General features: G+C 45.7%; 1 protein-coding gene and 2 pseudogenes across 4 annotated transcripts in view; all 3 read left to right on the forward strand.

Annotated features, from left to right (window-relative positions):
* Window positions 1–13376, forward strand: part of LOC142572359 (calcitonin gene-related peptide type 1 receptor-like) — a 357475-nt gene that overhangs the window by 162635 nt on the left and 181464 nt on the right. The window lies entirely within an intron of this gene.
* LOC142573388 (U2 spliceosomal RNA) lies at window positions 1136–1317 on the forward strand (annotated as a pseudogene).
* On the forward strand, window positions 11909–12748 carry LOC142570373 (uncharacterized; annotated as a pseudogene).

Raw genomic sequence — 13376 nt, forward strand, 5'->3', positions numbered from 1 at the left:
TTGAATGTAACTATCCGACTTTCAAAGCTATATGGTCTTTGTAGACGTAAGCTTGCGCAAGGATGCTACTTGATGAACGCTACCCGCCGCATTTGTCCCGTGGCTATGGCATTGTGCTTCTGAGCCCGAGGTAGCGGGCGGAATCCCAGCGCCGAGCGCCGCACTTAGATGGTGGCGAAATGCAAGAACGCTCGTGTAATAAGACAGAGGTACTGGTCAAATATAACTTGAAGTTCCCCACTACGGCCTGCCTCAGGACCAGATAGTGGCTCTGGCAAAGAAATCCCCAGAATTTAATTAAGTTTCATTGATGATTGCATTCATTTTCCAACTTTTCCATACAATGTGTTCAGTCATGAATGTCCGTTTAATGATGCTTTGACTTTGATTCCTTTTCAACATGGCACATACCCACGACGGCGATTGACCATGCATATCAGAAATTGAATGAAGATCTAAATATAAAAGTTTTGAAAAAAGATCTTGCTTGATGGTGAAGTACAGCTAAATTTTTAAAAAATCAGTGCCATTCCACTCTGTGAAGGTGGATTACCATCGAAGCTGTGTATATGGACCCCTTAATGGCGCACTGTCTACCGCCGTGCTTCAAACGCCGTATGTCCATAAATGGAAGGCGAGGCACGACGAGTCGCTCCTCCACGATGTTGAGCCACGGAAGATGATGAGGCACCGGGGGGCATGCGCACCCATGTATTGTTGCGAAACGCGGCGCGTCACCTTTTACTAACGAATCCCGGCACGTAGAACAGACACGCACCTCACCGCGCTCGGAGGGGACACACTGTTTAACCGCAGCCAAGGCGATCGTGCGTTGGTCGACGTCCCGCCGTGCAGTAATGCTTGTGAGTTCGCTCGAAAACCCCAAGCGGTCACGCACAACACAGGCCACACCAAATTGGTTCCCCACGATCTCCCTCTGAAACCTGGCCGTTGCTCCAGTGAAACGTTCCCAAGTTTGCGGGGTCGGGGACACGTGAACGGTTCGCATTTCTTTCCGCCTCGCGGTTCTGGCGCGTGCAGAGCGCTTACGGAACCGTCACCACGGGAGAGCGGAAGCGAAGGAGATACGTAGACCTTGGAACGCCGACAAAGAGAGGGCGGTGCGAACGTAGACATGGCTGACGCCGGTCAAAGTGTAGCATGTGTTCTTAGCAGCTTAATAGCTGTTACGGGTTGTATTTGAACCTAAGATATTAAACTTAATTTTGCAAGTTGGCAAAAGGTGCTTAAAGCCTACTTCACCTCCAGCGCGGATCGGCCCGGTATTGCACCATCTTCTGGATCGGCCCACGTATCAGTAGAAATTTTCGATCTACATGCTTCCGTAGACGCACGCAATTCTTTTCAAGAAGATAGCCATATACAGTTTCGCCGTAAAACGCGTAATTTAAAGAACACGTGAGAATTTACACTAACAGCGCAAGGGGAAAACGTGGGCATCTGAGAAAAGAAGGGTCAAACACGAAGCTCATTTTCACCCGTTTCATTCTTTTTCGAAGCAGATGCTTTTTATACGATTCACATGAAAATTGCAAGAACGCGTCACAATTGGCAGAAGACTAAGCATTACAAATGGAGAAAAAAGAATGAATGCGATGTGAACAAAATGTGTAGGAAAAGCACCAAAATTCAACATGATAAGTAGGCTACGTTATGACAGCATTTTCATTTGTAACGCTTTGTTTTCCTTTCAATTGTTACACCTTTTTGTAGTTTTCACGTGAATTGTAGAAAAAGGCAGCTGTTTCGAAAATAATAAACCAGTCGAAGGTCAGCGCAGTGCTTGTCCTTTTCTTTGTGGTGTCCACGTTTTACTCGTGTTATAATTCTATATGTCTTCTACCAATACACACATGCACCGTACCTAAATTTTTGCCCCAATTTCCCCTTAAATCACTCGCGAACACTTCTTTTTCCTCTTTCACAACAGAGCACAGTGCTTAAGGTAAAGCACCCGCTTGCCTACACAGTCGTCCCAAATTGTGACCGTCTCGATCGATCCGATCTAGTGGACGTTCCGAGAGCTACGCGCACGGTATTGCCAGTCTCATGCTGGGTCGCACTTGTATCGGAACAGCGAATTAAGAAACGGCCTCTGGCTGCTTTGATTCAACTAAAATGGTACCGTTGTTATTTTTGTCTCATTCAAAGAGGGGCTCGTGAGGGCGCTACGAACGCAACAGAAAACTTGAGAGGCTGACGGTAACACTACGGAGCAAGGAAAACGTGGTTTCCTTTTGTTTTATTTCATCCAGCTTCCTCTCACTACGTGTAATACCTAAAACTGACAGTATTATCTGCGCCTGGAACAAATTCATTAATTCATTCAAAGGCTCCTACCGGAGCTGCTATCGGCATTGTAAATTATCGCTGTTTAACGTAAGCGCTACACGTAGAGCGGGATAGAGCAAGGCCGTTTGAACACGGCGAAAACATAAAATACTCAGTTTTCTTCTGACACGTTCCTAGACCATTGCCAAAGCAGTTCCCGCCCTTCTTCCGAAGCTTGAAAGAACGTGAGTCTTCAAAACTGCCAAGGTATAAAAAACAGAGGAAAGGCGGCCCAGCCCAAACACCACTGAGCGCGATTTTCCAGGATATGAGGTCTGTGTCTGCGCTGTAGAAAAAAAAAAATAAAAACTATTCAGTGGGCGTTCACAGACAGACCTTTTCCGGGTAGGTTCAGGTCTTAAGTGCAGGCAATAGGAATGGAAGCATCGAAGGGAAGCTGTGCCGTATGCTTGCACAAATAAATATAGCAATCCGTATACACACACACGTCATGCACTGCGAGTGGTCAGGAAGATTGAGATTTCTCGGTACCATGCGCTCACAATCTTGGCTTGTTCATTTATCTTTTTAGCCGTCCATCAAGCGGTGCCTTCATTTTTCCTGGTCTGTCTTCTTTTGGTCTCTGAGTACCTTTCATCCATATGTGAACAACATTTTTCACGCTGCTGCCCATAAGACATTTTCACAAACGACGAGTATTTTGCTTTCTCGGTGCTTCTGTATGTTACTTCCTTTTTCCTTTCTTGCTTGTCGTCATAACGTTCTAAATTCTGGACCTCAAGTTAAATTAAGAAAAGGGCGCCTCTACGTTTAGGCACATAGGGCGCAAACGACATATCAAAGATGCGTGGTATGTTAAGTTCACTGACTCCATTGGCAAGCTTCGGTTTCTTCGCTTCAACGGTGGTGCTCCTGAGATCTGTTCCTGAGCTTGAGGTCCCGGGCTCGATTCCCGGCCGCGCCGACCGCATTTCTAGAGGAGCGTAATGAATAAATGCTCGTGGACCACCCTTTGGATGCACGTCGCAGAATTCCGGTGTGTTTAAAATTAATTCCAAGCCCTTACCCATCACGGCGCCTCTCATAACCTCGATGCTGCTTTCGCCATCAATCAACGCATTTTCTTCGCGCCAACTTGCGCAATAGGACCTCGGTTCTTCGGTGCAATACCGCATTCACCTATCGCTTTCAGAGAGCTGATATTACCTCGCATTAAAACACTTCTATCAGACTACAAGAACTTTAGGGGCTCACATGTATCCCTTGAAGAATGATCAGATTCTGCAAGTGATAATGTTACCGCTTTCGGGCAAGAAATATCAGTCAATGCTAGGTGCTTCCATTCTTTCTGCCGAAGTATACAGCACAAACTTTATTTTTTTCCTGACAGCTTCCAACCCTCCACCTCGCTAGGTCAAGGTGCTGTACGTGTCATAAAATGCATATTACAGGAGCGCTTTAGTATATGACATTGACTCACTGTTTGCCACGATCTTACTATCCCCTTTTCATGTTTTGTTAGGAGGTCCCCCCGACAGTTGTTACTTCGGGACCTCCGAATGTGTACTTATACCCATCTTGTATTTGTTTTGTCAAAAATAAATATTGATTGATTGAAAAAAAAAAGCAAGGAGGATTCAATGGTGACTTGAACACAGCTGGCATTGGTCACATTGAGTTAGTTACTATTCCGAACATATTTTGTCGATATTTATGTACACTTCGACACTGCAGTTTCTTGCCACGGCGCTTACGCTACACCCTTCGTATCAAGACGCGTTAGCGACGAAAATAGACCCAGAGACCTTTGACGTCGGCGGAACAAAGGACACATGACGAAGCTGGCATAAGCTATCGGAGAGCAAAACCTCTTCAATGGGCACTCGAAATCTGGGATTCCCGCATGACAAAGACTGTTTGCGTCTGAAGAACAAAGCTTCCTACGCTCTTTTCATGGTGTGCACCTTTTGCGCAGAGGCTTACGTACCCTTTCTGTGCCGCGTTTCCAATGTTTGGTCAGGTGTACGATTTTGATTGTATACCTAGTTTTTTTCTTCCTCGTTTGTTTAATTTCTTTCTGCCTTAGCTTTTGTGCCACTCGACTCCGTCCTCCTTGGCATGCGCGTTCCGCGTTCCTGTACATAATAGGCTTAATATTTTATTCTTTAAGGGATATTTGCCCCATACCAATTTTTGTGAGCGTTCCATGTGAAGCCCTGTAGTCACGGATGTTTCGTACCGTCAGGACAGCCTTCAATGCACTCGTGACCCGATTCGCTTCGCACAAAATACCTGTACGCCCAGCGTCTTTTCTCTTCCAAATCAAGTCATCTATAATTGACAGTGGGCTTGCCTTACAGAAAGCAGCATTAATTTGCAAGAGGCAGTCGCTATGTATATCAAATGAGAGACCATGCCTGGATGTCTACATTGGATTAAGGATCAAGGACCGTGAATCAAGATTTCACTAGTACGCATGGTGAATATTTAGACTTTAGTCAGAGGCAAAAATAACCATGACTCTTCTAAGTAAGCCTTATGTTCTTTACGCGCTACCAATGTGGGTCACGCTCGATAACTGAAATGACGCTTGTTTGAGGTTTGCCAAATGAAAATCGTAACTTACACAGTTGAACGGGAAAATACTCGAGCTCACAGACTCATGCAGACCCAGAAACTGCAGTACAAGTGTTTTAGCTTTGTAATGCGTGTATTGATTGATTGAATGCTCTAGTCAATAAGTTCATTGAAATGTTATCTTTCATTTTCATCAGTTAGTTCGCTTGTTTATTCATTTGTTTTTGTTTTCTTGTTCACCATCTCCATAAATGCGGGATTGTTCCTTTTCCTGCTTTTCAACTTGTCTCAAGATCACTATATAAACGTTTCCTAGATACTAACAGTGAAGTGGATAACAAATTTAATTCCAAGATCTTTGTAACCTCACTTTGAGGCTGCCCTATTGTGGTGGCATACACAGCAAACTAGTTTCACTGCGTACTAAGTATAACGGGCTCGTTGAAGTGTACTTGAAACATGCTCATTCATGAATTTCAGGCGCACTAGTAGGCAGACTCTAAGTTACAGATCTCTTCTTAAATAACGCCGCACAAACCAAAGATATGGGCAAGGCAAACTAAATAAAGAACATGTGATCAACGTGGATGAAGGCAATATGACCATGACGAAGGGAATAACATGCCTTCAAACAAAAGCTATAACGCCGGATCTGAACAAACATTATTTATAACTTGTTCCATAAGCCACGAAAAACAAATCCTACCGGCCAAGATCTACACGATTAGTTACGCCTCCGCTGATAAGCCGCATAACGAGCTTACAACATACCAATACATGGAGGCCATTTCTTTTTATTGCATTGCGTCACGCTCTTTTGCTGAGAGATCGCCGTTTAGCACGCAAGCCCGAGCGATGGGACGTAGTTTGACCTTGGCGCTTACTTCGTCGTTACTCTGGCCCTTTGACTCAAAAACCATGGAGACTTGGTAGATATACCTGCACGCGACAGGGCATGCCCCCCATATATCCGTTACCACGTGACTCAGCTTGCGAAATTGGCGCTCGTAGGGCAAAGTGACCATTAGTTTACTTATTTAGTGGTATCGGAAATGTTCACCAACTTCAGCCGCCGGCTTTTCCGCATTTCATCTCTTGAATAAACCAAAATCACGTCCCATTTAAAAAAAATAAGAAACAACTTTAATGGGGAACAATAAGAAGCGAAATTTTAGTATTCTTCTGGTTTCATTTTACAGTGCGTCACGCTTACGTCAGTGAATTTATATCGGTATTTCTTTTGCTACGCCTCAATTTTCCTCACGGTCCGGCCCACCCTGGGTGCCTGCACGACTGCGTTCGATTATGGAAATTGATTCGGCGCACCCGCGAGGTGGCCTTTCGCTCTCCTTGGCCATGTCCTCGAAAGTGAAATTACTCAAGACAGGCGGCAGATTGCCGACACGAACGAATGACGTATGAAAAATGATAGCGTAGTAGAAAAACAAGAAGAACTTAACAAATGTAAGAGAGGCTGCGTGTCGTGTTAATGTTTATTGGCGTGAAAGCGAAGGCACGCTCTTTTCACGTGCGACGAAGCGCACAATGTTCGTTCTGAGATGCTGAGAAAAATTCAGGGCACTCCATCAGTCGCGCGAGACGTTCTTCCCACTTTCATCAGCCATTGTCAGCTGTGCGGTTCTTCATGAAGATTTCCTTTTACTTTGTCACGCCTGCAACAAAAGAACCTCAAAACTGCTTTTTTCTCACTTTGCAAGAGAGAGAGCGAGAAAGAGAGAGAGAAAGAAAGAGGGAGAACAAGGAGACTAGAGGCAGGTAGGTAGCTGCAGGCGGATTAACCAGTAGCCTACAACCACTCAACTCAACGCAACTCAGCCTGGCCATCAAAGCCGGCAATTGCTCCGCCGGATGGTCTCTTTCATTGTCACTTGGACATTCTCCATCTGTTGAACAGCTCAGTGTCTCTTTGAAACATGAGAACGCGTCAAGCTTTCTTGCGGGCTACAGCAGATCCTCCCGGAAGCACAAGCTGCTGAAAACACGTAAGTTGGGGGCTTTTACAGCAAAGCTGTATATGGCTAGCCGATTCATCTGTCCGCCTGTCGCCTGTACGCCGAAAACTCCTCCGGCGCAACCCCATCCGCATGTGCGAAGAAAAAAAGAAAAAGAGGCGCGAGATTGGCTGCGCCATTAGTGACGTCGTTGCTTTCCGTCGCAGCCGAGTGTGCGCGCAGCAGTTTCTCTCTGGCTCCGAAATGGGTAGGCCACGCGTGATACGTACTCCTGAAGAGCAGGCAGCTTTCGATTATCAACGCCGCGAGCAGAACCGGGAACGATCGAACTCGTCTACACCGGGCCGATTCTTCAACCTGGGCACAATAACAGGCTCGTGCAGCCAAGCGCAAGCAAAAACTGCGTACCGAGGATCCGGCAGCCTACCAAGCCGTCGTTTAATGAACCGTGGGGATTAACTCAGTGACAAACACCGGGGCTGTACATTTCAGCTTCGCTGGTTAACCATCTGTGCGAAGTGCTTGGGCACTCTTTTTTTTCTCTTTTTTGAAGTCTTCTTTCAAGTACAACTTCCTTTCACCACGGTACCTTGGGAGCGACCACAAAAAGTGTGCAATATCGTCCGCCTCGTTTCACAACTGAGTACACAGCGGAGGATCGTTACGCCCCGTCTAGAATAGCCATAAGTACTTGTTGCTGGGCTAGTCGTTTCATATTGCTCAGTCAGCCATAAGAAATTATGGTCGCTTAACGCCAACAAGGAAGGACAGAAGGGGAAGAGGGAAGCGCCAAACTTTCGACTCTTTATTCTATTCTATATTACAATCCAATATATACAGGGTGTTTCACCTAACTTGAACCAAGGATTTTTAAAAAGTGGTTAACAGCAACTGTATTAAACCAAAGACATATGGTTTTCCATCATGTGGCGCTCCTTAGGGTATTTGTTATATTGCGCCTGATTGGTTAACTAAGATCAGTTATGCAAATTTTTTAAATAGTCACTTTAGGGTCAAGTGTGTTTCATTACGTTGTAAAGGGCATTCGAATACTACCGCTCCAATTTTTGGTAGCAACGTACATGATGCGTGGCTATTTTTTCCGGCGTTTAAAGAAAGCCTGCGAAATATAAAATAAAACTACGTGACTGCGCTCATGCGCTGCCGCACTGCAGCGCTCTTTCAACCGCGCTTCGTGCGAAAGAACCATGCGCGTGGACCGTGGCGAAGTGAGCGGCTGTGGCTCCAGACGTCGGGTTCACAGCGCGTCAGCATCTTTGACAGTGGCACACGGAAAGGAAGCTCCGTCGTCCTTGATAAGCGATAGTCTTGACGCACGGTTGATCGCGCTGCAATACGTACGGTAGCGCACGAGTATCGTTTTATTTCGTATTTTGCAGGCTGCAAACATTGGAATAAATCACCACGCTGGATGCAGGTTGCCACAAAACATTGGATTGGTCGTTTCGAAATGCCCTCTACAATGTGACGACGGCCCAATGGAGAATATTAAAAATAATTGCATGATAAATCTTAGTTAATTAACTAATTAGGTGCGATATAAGAATATCCTAAGGAGCGCCACATGACGGCAAACCATATGTCGTTGGTTTCATTCTATTGCGGTTATTGACGTCTCTTAAATCATTGGTTCAAGTTACGTGACACACCCTGTGCATACGCAAGGAAATGCGCAACATACCAAAAAGCTTCAATCGCGCCACACCCCAGTCACAGCCGGACATCGAAAAACTCTTCCTGCACGCAAGAGTAGCATTGAAGTATCGCTGATACATGACGAAACGCATTATTTAATGTGATAAACCTCTAGCTATTCACGTGCCGTGGTGTTCCTGCCTTTTTCCAAGAAGCCGCGTCTTGTCCAGCCGCAGCTTGCACTGATGTGGATTGCAGAGCGTAGGCGAATGCGCTCCGTCTTTACCTTATAGTGAAAGCTCACGTTCCCGCGCAAGCTCATTTACGCGTCACCTAGTCTGGCCGACATATGTCTTTGCCGCAAGATAGCGGGATCTCACGTACGACTAACGTGGCACATTTTATGTACGGATTGGCGTGCTTTTTACTGCAATCACGTTTCTTGCTCCCGCCAGATAGTATGCGTGGGCACACCCGGGCCTGTTTGCGTGGCGCAGAGAATGCGACTGGCGCCCCATATCTGTCTGCAACTTTCTTTAGGTAGTAGGTAACAAACACTGTGCACATAAGGTAAGACTTCCAGCCTCACCGTTCTCTGCGCTTGCTCAGCCCTTTTCTTGTGTTTGTCGGTCTTGAATTTCCGGAAGAGCGACTCGGCAACGGCAGCGAGAAGTGCGCTGGGGAACCCGGTCAGAGACAGTGGACCCAAATGATTTTGAAAACTTGCTTGGATTGGAGGGGGGGGGGGGGCGTGAGGACACTATTGTGCAAGAGCGGACACAAGGCAAAGTTTATAGCTATGCCCCTCTTAGCATTCTTGGTCTGGTATGGCAGCAATTCCTTTGTCGTCCGAGGCGAGTAACGCCAGCAGGCGTGACCCCTCTGCAAGGTGATGTTGACATCTAAAAACTGCGAAGAATTGCGGGAAGGTAACTGGTGAGTAAAAACCATTCCTTTCCCGAGACGGCAAAAGGCCGCTAAGACTTCTTCAACGATAGGATGATATAGGGCAATGGGTTGTTGTTTTAGAACGATTAAAAAATTATTAAGATATCTAAATACCTTCATTATATTCCCCCCCCCCTTTAAAATGCTGGTGCAAGGCACGGTCAATAGTAGATAAAATGAAAAACAATTTGCAAGGCACAGGAGCAGAAAAGGAACCAATACAAATGTCTTGTTTTCGCACATAAGTTGCCATTAAGATTGATGAAGGTGACTTTATGATAATACTCGAGAAGGGATAAAAAAGTCAGATACACAACATATACTTTTTTTCTAGCGTTCTTGTATACACCTCATTAAACTTCTTTTTCTCTTTAACTGCCTTGTACCGCTAGCGACCTGTACATCTACTACATGGCGTTCTACCTGGTGTAACTGTATGCAACTGCGATGGAAAATGCACACGCATCGACGGTATACGCGGCGCGCATGTAACCCGCATACCCGAAACCGCCTGGCTACGCAGGACTCATGTGGCAGAATCCAAAGTGATACAAAGGGAGCCCAGATGTGCGATATTGTGACTTGATTGTTTTGTTTTGGTACTTTGAATTTCGAGGGATGTGAGAGCCCTGCGTACGAAAGATCGTCAGCTCCGTCATTTCTAGCAATGCCAATGTGAGCGGAGGTCCACTGAAACTTTGGATTGAAGTCTTTCTTCTCGAAGTATTTCACGAATGACAGGCACTTGCGCGAGAACTTGCTTAATGGTAAACCGCGACAGAGTTGTTGCAATGCCGCCTTCGATTCCTGGAGGAGTACGGCATCTCTGTGCAGGCAGAGTTTCTAGCTTTCGTAAGGCAGCAACTGATGCCGCACCCCCGACAACTGTTGAGACCACACGATCCAGCCGGCCAGACCATGTAGCTTTCAAAGAGGTTATACAAAACGCAGCTGCGCAGAGGTCTGCCATAAGGACAATATGCCTGCATTGTGTGGGCCCCGTTCCATTCTATGCGCATTAAAGCATTGAAGCGAATGTAATCCAATGCACAGCATATGTTCTCGGCCAGTACAGCCTGTACGACAGCGCAGCAAAAATCTAGAGAGAGCCAGGCTGCGCTTCTCTTGGAGAACGCCGGAAGAATCTTCGCTTGAAACTCTTATCTACAATTATAATAATGAAACCGGAATCGTGGCCCCGTCGGGCTTACGCCCATCTCGTTACATATCTGCCCGAGGAGTACACGCGGTCAGATTTCAGCAGTACTTGCCCAGGGCTGATATTTTTACATTTCTTTTCTTTCCGAGGGTCATTAAGGAATATAAATCGTAAGCCGTAATTCTGCTGATTTACTTTGCTTTGTGTCCCCTGAAATAAAGTCTGCTGGAGCTGAGGGATTTAGGATTTAACTGTATAAAACGTAAAGGAACAATTTCAGCTTTTCACGGTAAAGGTAAGGAACAAACTAACTCGCCATTCCGGCTTCGCGAAACTGGATGTCCCTCAAAGCTGTTAAAAACCACCACTACAATTGCTGGGGGGAGGGGGGTAGTGGGGGCACGCAATGCTTTATTGCCTTAGAGTAATGATAGTTATGGGAGTAATTGTAATTTTGGCAGCGCGCAGCCGCTTGGTCGTATTGCCGTTTCTATTGCCTTTGCCGCTGCTCGTGTTCACGCCGCTCCTCGAGAGTCCTATGAGTGCGTTGCCTACTTATAGCGGTGCTGCAACAACAATAAAATCTGTTGTTAGGCTCGTTCTACTATATATGAAAGGCTAGTGACGTCACTCCCCATGTCGCAAGCTGCCATCGCCACGGCAGCTTGCGTAACGCCAATCTTTGCCGGGAAACGCTACGTGCTTCGCATTGTTATCAGGAGTGCCTTATCGTCAAAAACGTGGTTTAGATTCTTGTGTTGTGCTTCTCTACTGAAACGAATGCTGTGCTGTATGTTGTAGGCGTGATACCAAAGAATGAGTGATGTTTTCGCTTCAATCACTGAAAGTTCTGTCTTTAATCGCTGAAGGTATTTTTCTTCCGTGAGGAGGTGCCGCAAAAAACCCTGACCAACTAGAGGCTAACAGCTTTGCTGTAAAACCGCGATTGCATTTTTGATTGCTTTTATCGGGCCTTATTTCGGTCATATGAACGGTAAACTCAGTTTCAAGGTCATACGAGAGCAACAGAGCACGTGAACTAGAAGCATGAAACAGAGTTTCACATTCATGAAAGTAAAAGGAGCAAAATACAGAATTTCGGAAGGTTTGCTATTTTCCAGTTTAGTTAGCAGAAAAGAAAATTCATGTGTCCTCGCGATGAAGGGCAAGGATGTTTCACTACACCGGAATACAAAAAAAAAGATAACAGGCCAAAATATGTAACGCGAGAACGTTCTTTGTGCAACGATATATGCATTCTTATATGAGTCGCGCTATATATATGAGTCATGCTACAAACATCAGCGCACTCTACCTCACCAATGTTCACAACGATTTCACATTCTACCATGGGAAACCGAATCCGGACAGAATGCTGGCCGGTGAATTTCGTCTGTTGGATTCCCACAAACTCGAAACCGTCGCCGCCAAGTGCTACGCCATCAATGAGCAGCCGCATTACTTGTCGATCTCCGCGCTCAACGTTCGCTTCCTCGCGCAATATGCCAAAGAGGTACATCACGATCACATTCCACGGCATGCCTCTGTACTTTGCCTGGCGTAAACGTGGATGGATCCTAAACAGCCCCTCGAAATAATAGATCACAAATACTGCTGTGGCGCTCGCAGAGTCCACAACAGAGCGGCAGGAGTGGCTGTCTATTTGCGTACGGATCTATCTGAAATACCCATCGAAGTCTTTGATATGCGTAAGGTGAAGTTGGTGAACTGTGCGCCGCAAATTTTGACAACGGCTTGCCGGTAGCGGCTGCGTACTTCTCGCCCATCGCGCTCACCAAAGACGTTCTGCACTTCCTGCGCATTGCATTAACCGCACATACATCCACACCGATGTTAGTAGTGGGGGACTTCAATGTTGACACAAAGACAAACAAGAACTTCCTACGACCTATACGCGAAAACATCACGTTCCTTTCCCTCGTAACTTTTCCCACTGCTGTGACGACCTCGCGATACACTTGCATATACCTCGTGTTTCAAAACCATGGCATTGGTGCAGCGCGCCGACGACATATCCACCTATTGCTCTGAATATAATGCTTCACACATGACCGTCTTGCAGAGTGATGTTTCCTATGTGTGGAAAATAAATGGTCTGTAACTGTACGTACTGCATAACTGTCTCTCTCAAGTTCTTTGCTTCAATATATCATGAAATGAATACACGCATAGAGCTGCGCTGAAATTTTGCTTTAGGGAGTATCGTGATCGTCGGCGATTTTTTTTTTATCACCCCAGCTAATGTTACCTGAGGCACAAGGTATAAGTAGTGCTTATATCTGCGCTGCAACATGTACAAGGTGCTTCACTTCATTTCAGACAAACATTTAAAACATGCAAATGATACAAAGCTTGTCAGAGCCAACGTAATGTTGTTTGCCGTCCCTTGGAGATACTTATATTATTTTTCGCATTCCGCATCATTAGATAATTGCTCTTAATTGGCCAATTTCTCGATTATTATAATTAGATTAAAAGTATCAATAAAGATTTTTGTTTCTTAATACGTACTACAAAAAAATGTTTTTCCGAGATTGAAAGCAGCCCGCGAGCTAAGCGCCTCGAGGGGCCAGTCGCGTGGCAATTTTGCATGTATTCGCGGGCTTCTTTAACACTCGGAAAAAGATTTTTATGTAGCAAGTATTGAGCAACAGAAAGCTGTATCAGGAGTGTTCTATGTTGCTCTACTATTCTCTCATTGGCACTTTTCAAAGAGTTATATTAATCAC

This window comes from Dermacentor variabilis, chromosome 2 (assembly GCF_050947875.1).
Source record: "Dermacentor variabilis isolate Ectoservices chromosome 2, ASM5094787v1, whole genome shotgun sequence".
Taxonomy (NCBI): Eukaryota; Metazoa; Arthropoda; class Arachnida; order Ixodida; family Ixodidae; genus Dermacentor; species Dermacentor variabilis.